Genomic DNA, 6220 nt, shown 5'->3' on the forward strand with positions numbered 1-6220 from the left:
AGGGGTCACTCAGCAGCCGCGGGCAGAAGCCAGGGGGTTGCAGTGGCGTGCCCGTGAGCTCCGCCGGCAGCCAGCTGTGCCTGAGTGACCGAGCCCCGGGCGAGAGGCCGAGGCACCCCATCCCAGTGGCCCGAGCGAGCCCCAGGCTCCATGCTCCGATAAGCAGCCGCCCAGGAGTGAGCCGGTGGGTACCTGGGCGCCCACCCCGGACACAAAGAACCACCAATGCACCGATGTCTGAGGGCGTCTGCCACCGGCAGGGAAGTGGTGGGGGAGATGGGCCTCAAACCTTGGAGGGCCTGAGATGTCCCCAGAGAGGTGGCGTCTGATACCCAACCTGACATATAGAGATTGAAAATGTGACGTCATTGAGGGGTAAAACCGCAAAGGATTGTGGGAACCCAAGGCAAGAGGTACTAGCGCACGCAGGCTTTCAATTGAAATAAGTTACACAGCGATAAAAAACAAACAAAAATGCCAAGAACCTGTTGTATTATTAACTGCACAAGCCGGAGAACGACAGCGGCGTGAAGTCGACGGAAATGCGTTTGGTTTTATCGGTTCCGGCGTGGAAGAGAAATTCTCCAAGCCATGTCTCCGAAGTCACGAAGAGGCGACGGATGGCCTGGATTGCCGCTATCAGAAGACCTAATATACGTTCGAAAACACTCCACCTCACATGTTAGTCTGCTCCAAGCATTTCCACAACGGTAAGTGTTTTGTGGTATTTAATACGTCTTATATGGCGCTGAACAGAAATCATCACGCTATGCTCCTTTGTTTATTGTGGCTCTGTGTAATGTTTGCTGTATTTTGTAGGCAAACCAGCCTACGAAATGCTGGAATGCGATCCAGACTGGGCACCCTCTCTCAAACTGGGCCACACAGAAGTTAAAGCTTCTACCACTGCTAGATTTGATCGGTTAAAACAGAGATCGAAATCAAAACAGCCACGAAAAAGGCCCGCGTTCCTCTGGGGCAGAGACAGCTCATGCAGGTGAAATCCATCCAGGTAAAATTGTCAATGTACATAAATAAATACCACTTTTTCCACATTAAGCACTGTCTTATTTTTGCACTTTCAATGATCTTGTCTTTGTCTGTGTGCATGTATGTCTTTCAGCACCAGTCACTACGGAAACTACAGCTGAGAGCCAACCACAGCAGATAAATCCAAAGCACCAGGATGAAGATCTGCAGGAGTGTAAAATGTGTTCTCAAAGGTTACAAGAAATAGCACACCTTCAAGAAGAAAACCTAGTGTTAAAAAAAGAACTGTCCAAAAAGAAATTAGACATGGAATTCTTGAAAGACGAGAACTCTAAAGTTAAATTCTACACAGGGCTGCCTTCTTTTGCTTTACTAATGGGGGTGCTACAACAAATCAGCCCGAGCTTGCCAGACACTGACAGGAAAATTTCCCAGTTTCAGATGCTCTTGCTAACTCTCATGCGTTTAAGACTCAACCTTCCGATTGCACATATTGCACACCTCTTTGATATTAGCCGGACAACCACTTCCACTGTGTTTAACATTACTGTAAATGTGTTGTACGCTCACCTGAGTCCATTGGTGCACTGGCCTGGAAGACATTGCATACAGGCCAGTATGCCACACCAGTATGTAGAGATGTTTGGTGACCGGGTGACAGTTATTATTGACTGTTTTGAACTGTTCATAGAGAGGGCACAAAATTTACGTGCCATGGCGGAGACATATTCAACATACAAAAGTAGACACACAATGAAATATCTCATTGGGATCACACCACAGGGGACCATCTCTTTCATTTCTAAAGGATGGGGAGGCGTACAAGTGATAAACGAATAGCGGAAACTTCTGGCTTTTTACAGAAGCTTTCACCCGGGGACATAGTGCTCGCAGACCGGGGTTTTGATATCAGGGAAAGTGTTGCCTTAATGGGTGCCACTTTAAAAATTCCAGCATTTACACGGGGTCGCAGTCAGCTACAAGCAAAAGATGTGGAGGACACACGAAAACTGGCACATGTCAGGATCCATGTTGAACGTGTTATAGGCTGTCTACGGTCCAAGTACACTATCCTAAACGACACCATCCGTCTAGGTTTTGTGGTGCCATGCGAAGGTGAGAACATGACTTTGCTGGATAAGATAGTTGCTGTATCATGTGCGCTCACAAACATGTGCCCAAGTGTTGTTGTAAAGCAAGCAAGTGATGAATAACTGTTTTCCAATTTGGTCTTGTTTTGTTGTGCAGCTATGTTTTTAACAAAATGAAATAATAATGCACAACGGTATATTATTTTGCCTTTGTCCTGTAAGCTTCGATAGTAACATGTAAAACTTGTCAGTTATAAATAAAGACAGTCCTGATGAATGACTTGTGCAACACTTACTTTATTTGTATTGGTTCTGACACTGTATATTAGTACAGTCTGAAAAGAAAGATTGCGTATGGACATAAAGAGATAATAATTTACAGCACAGCTGTAGAGTGCAGTGGTGTGAGACACATTTATTGCAATTTTAACACGTTATAATAATTCACTGTGCGTAACAGAACAACAGATAACAAACCATAAAGTGCAGAGTACAGGAAGATGTGTCCACCTTAATGTGACACTAAACATGAAATCACAAGAAAGTCCTTCAATATAAGAGTTGTCTCAGAATGTGTGTAACTGAAATACTTTGATTAGTTTTCTATGCAAGCTTTTGTCTTTCTTTTTTTTTTTTCACGGTGACATCCATGTAATGTGGCCCTTGTGAAACACTGGTTTCTGGATCACTGTAGTGATTGGCCAAGAGCTCAGGCATCACAACTTTGTAGAAAAAATCCTGAGCGACAGGCAACATTTTAGTCCACAAGTCTATATCTGGCATCACACGTGTAACAACACAAGCTTTTGTTGTCCACACAACAATGTCACAAAAGTGTGACTTTGTAACATAGATCTGTGTTTGTACCTGCTTGTAGTAAATGTGTGTCTTTTTCAACTCAACCCTTCCATCTTTTAACCCCAAACAAAACCTGTCATCTTCACAGGCCTGCAGGAGGTTGTTGTTGCGGTGTTTATATGGGCACTTAATTTCCACACATCCTTCACCACAACATTCACATTTTACGAGCGCATCAGGGTGGCACCTAATTCTGGGAATGCGGGGTTGATTATGAAACCACACTTATCAACTTTAAGTTCTCTATGCTGCACCTTTCCTGTGAGGTGTACCACTCGCGTGCTGTGTTTTCATTGTCTCTTCCCACTTGAATTGTTGCGGTTCTTGGTTGGAGAGCTGATGTGACAGTTTTGTGGGTAGCACACTTTCTTTACAGTTGACAACGCAGGACTGGCAGTGGAGGTGGACACAACCGCATGTATGTTTGACGCAGTGATTCTTCCTGCTCGTGCTGTGTGCCAAAGGTCACATTTGTGCTGCTCCCTGGTTTTCTCCTCCAGTGCCTCTGCCTCAGCCTTTGAGACAACGACACAGTGCTTCAGACGTTCACAGTGCTGCAGAAGGACAGATAGCTGACAGCCCTTCAACTGTGGGTCAAAGATGCGTAGCAGTGATTTGGGAGGACACGAGGCTGGACAGGGTCAGCATATAGGTGGCAGAAGTCCTCCATAACAGCGCATAGGCCTGACCGGTTTTCATGCATGAGATCTGTGAGAGACTTTAAATCGGCCAGTGTGCGCACTTGTAGTGAGCTGCCACCAGTGCGAGTCCGGATTTTGGGTTTAGGAGAACAGTCACTTTGTCCAGCACTACATGATTGGTCGAGTGCCCTTTTTCTTGCTGCACTGGTGGTGTAGTCAATTGTGTGGCCTGGTACTCCTTGCACTCTCTTGATGTTGGAGGCATAATCCAGTAAGCTTTGACATCTGTCGGCGTGATATTACCTCGTAGACGCACAGTAGTGTCAACTTTGTAAAGGAGAGCCGCTACATGCACACACTTCTCTGCCACACCAGCCATGCATGTGCAATGTGCACTTTCAACGTCCCCATTAGATTGCAGAATAACCCAGGGCTGAAGAGGCTTTTGGCTGAGGCGCATGGAGTGATTTACCTGAAACAGTCAATGCAGAAAAACATGTTTGTGAGGACAGAATGTACAGTAAATGTGTAGCTTTGCATAAATGGTAAATTGTCCTGGCAGAATATTGCGTATCGCTTCTGTTATTACCATGGTACATAGACAACAACATATACTTTTATTCACAGGATATATGACAGATTTTGTCTCAGTGATTGCCCAGTACGATTACAGCATACAATATTATTATCACTGCTACATTTCTGTAATGCATACCATATATTCTTTGCACTACTAATTAATTACCGTGAGCTAAAGGTCCTATTTATAAACGGTTCACGAATGTGTATTTATGAAGACGATTTGTGAGACAGGTAAACTTACCGTTGTCGTCACGATGGTCTTGTGCTCAACACGGTGCATTTCAGGTCCTGTACCCATCCGTCCGTGAACTGCACCTGGGCCTGTTGCAGTGACCTGAAGTTACTAAAAACTTCATGAGTGTATGCACTCACTCCAAGAACCATGTAATTATAAATCTGAGCGTGGTTAAAGTTGGGCAGCACGCTGATGTCTTTTGTCCAGTCTGTGTGCTCGTGAGGGTCTAACCCTTTCACTCCTTTGATTTTTTCCAAGTACCTTTTCTTTGCCTTTTCCTCGAGTCTGTCTTTATGTACGGACGGCATTGTTCTCCTTCGTTTTGTACATTATTTTTGGTGAGAAAAGAAAAAGCAAGACGGTATTGGAGCGTGAGAAAAAACGTTTTGCGGTGCTGCAAATGCTTGCATTTGATGCGGTAATTTAAATGTCCTGCCTTCACCTCCCGGCATGCAATGCGCGAAAGTCACGTGGTCTGTCAATCTCTATAGACACAGACAAACAGGCACACACAGATACAAACATCTATTCCCACCCTCATGCTCTCAACACTCACCCAATGTGGAGACAGACATAGAGACACTGTACACACAATCACACTCCCCAAGCGTACTCTAAGCCCGGGTCTAGGTACCCTTGCCCTGGAGGGGAAACTGCGCCCAGACCCAGGTGGTGTTACCCTTTTCCCTGCGGTGGGGAGAAGCAGACCACCCGACTCCGCAGCAGCAGGGAGGCCCCACATTCCAGACCCCAGTCGGACGGCCAACTCCTCCTCCTAGCCCCCGCTCCAGCAGGCCGCAGAGAACGGGGTGTGGGAAGACTCAAACCTCCCTCCACCCGCTCATATGTAGTGTTGATGTAGGTGTGTTCTAAGGTGCATTTAAAACCCAGGAGGGCATGGAGCTACCTGCCAGAGCAGCAGGTAAGCGTATAGCCCCTCCTGCTAGCCCTCAATGTCTACATGTATTTAAAATTGAGAGGTGGGCAGCGACGCCAGGGGTGAGGTGTACACCCTGATGGTGATTGGAAACCGTGTAGCGTGCCCACCCCCAAGATCCTATATGTATGTGTAATGAGAGTGTGAGTAATTTGAATGTCTAAGTTGTGGGATAAAATTGAGGCAGAGGCAGCCAGAAGGGGACAGAGGGGGGGGGATGTCTCCTCTGCACCCTGGTGACACACCCCTACCCCAAGGCCCTGCATGTGTGGGTGATTGTGGTGGAGCGGGAAGAGGGAGGCAGCTGGAGATGGGGAGGGAAGGAAGGAGGGGTAAGTGACCCCTCCTGGGGTCAGCTCCCCGCTGACCCCAGTAGGCACCCCCATACTCTGCAACCCGCCAGGAAAGGGGGCCCAGGCCCATCCAGACCGGGGCCCAGTGGAGCAGCGCCTCCCGGCCCCACAGAGCCCGGGACAGTCCACCTGACCCCACCACAGAGAAAACTGCACCCACCCCATCATCCACTCATCTTCCAGACTACACAAGACAATAGACGCCCAGGCTGAGATCTTCCTCCACCTCTCCTGTATCTCCCCCTCCTGCAGAGAGAGTTCCTGAAGAGAGGAAGGCTCCTGCAGGATGTGACAACCTCCCCCACCAGTTGAAGAGCCCCCCAGGTGGTTCGATGCACAGGCGGCACCCTGCGCCAGGACTGGGCCCCCACACACCCACCCGCCCACAACCCCGGCAACACACCAACCAGGACCCAAGCCCCTGAGGCTTGGCCAGGGCCCCAGCCCAGAGACGGAGTGCCCCCAGAACCTCACGCCCATCCCGGACCCACCCAGGGGCAGCCAGGCTACTCTTCACAGTTTAAAAGATAACA

General features: G+C 48.0%; 1 pseudogene; it reads left to right on the top strand.

Annotated features, from left to right (window-relative positions):
• Window positions 1–716: 716 nt before the first annotated feature.
• LOC120439344 lies at window positions 717–2361 on the top strand (annotated as a pseudogene).
• Window positions 2362–6220: the final 3859 nt, after the last annotated feature.

Source organism: Oreochromis aureus, linkage group 3, assembly GCF_013358895.1.
Source record: "Oreochromis aureus strain Israel breed Guangdong linkage group 3, ZZ_aureus, whole genome shotgun sequence".
Taxonomy (NCBI): domain Eukaryota; kingdom Metazoa; phylum Chordata; class Actinopteri; order Cichliformes; family Cichlidae; genus Oreochromis; species Oreochromis aureus.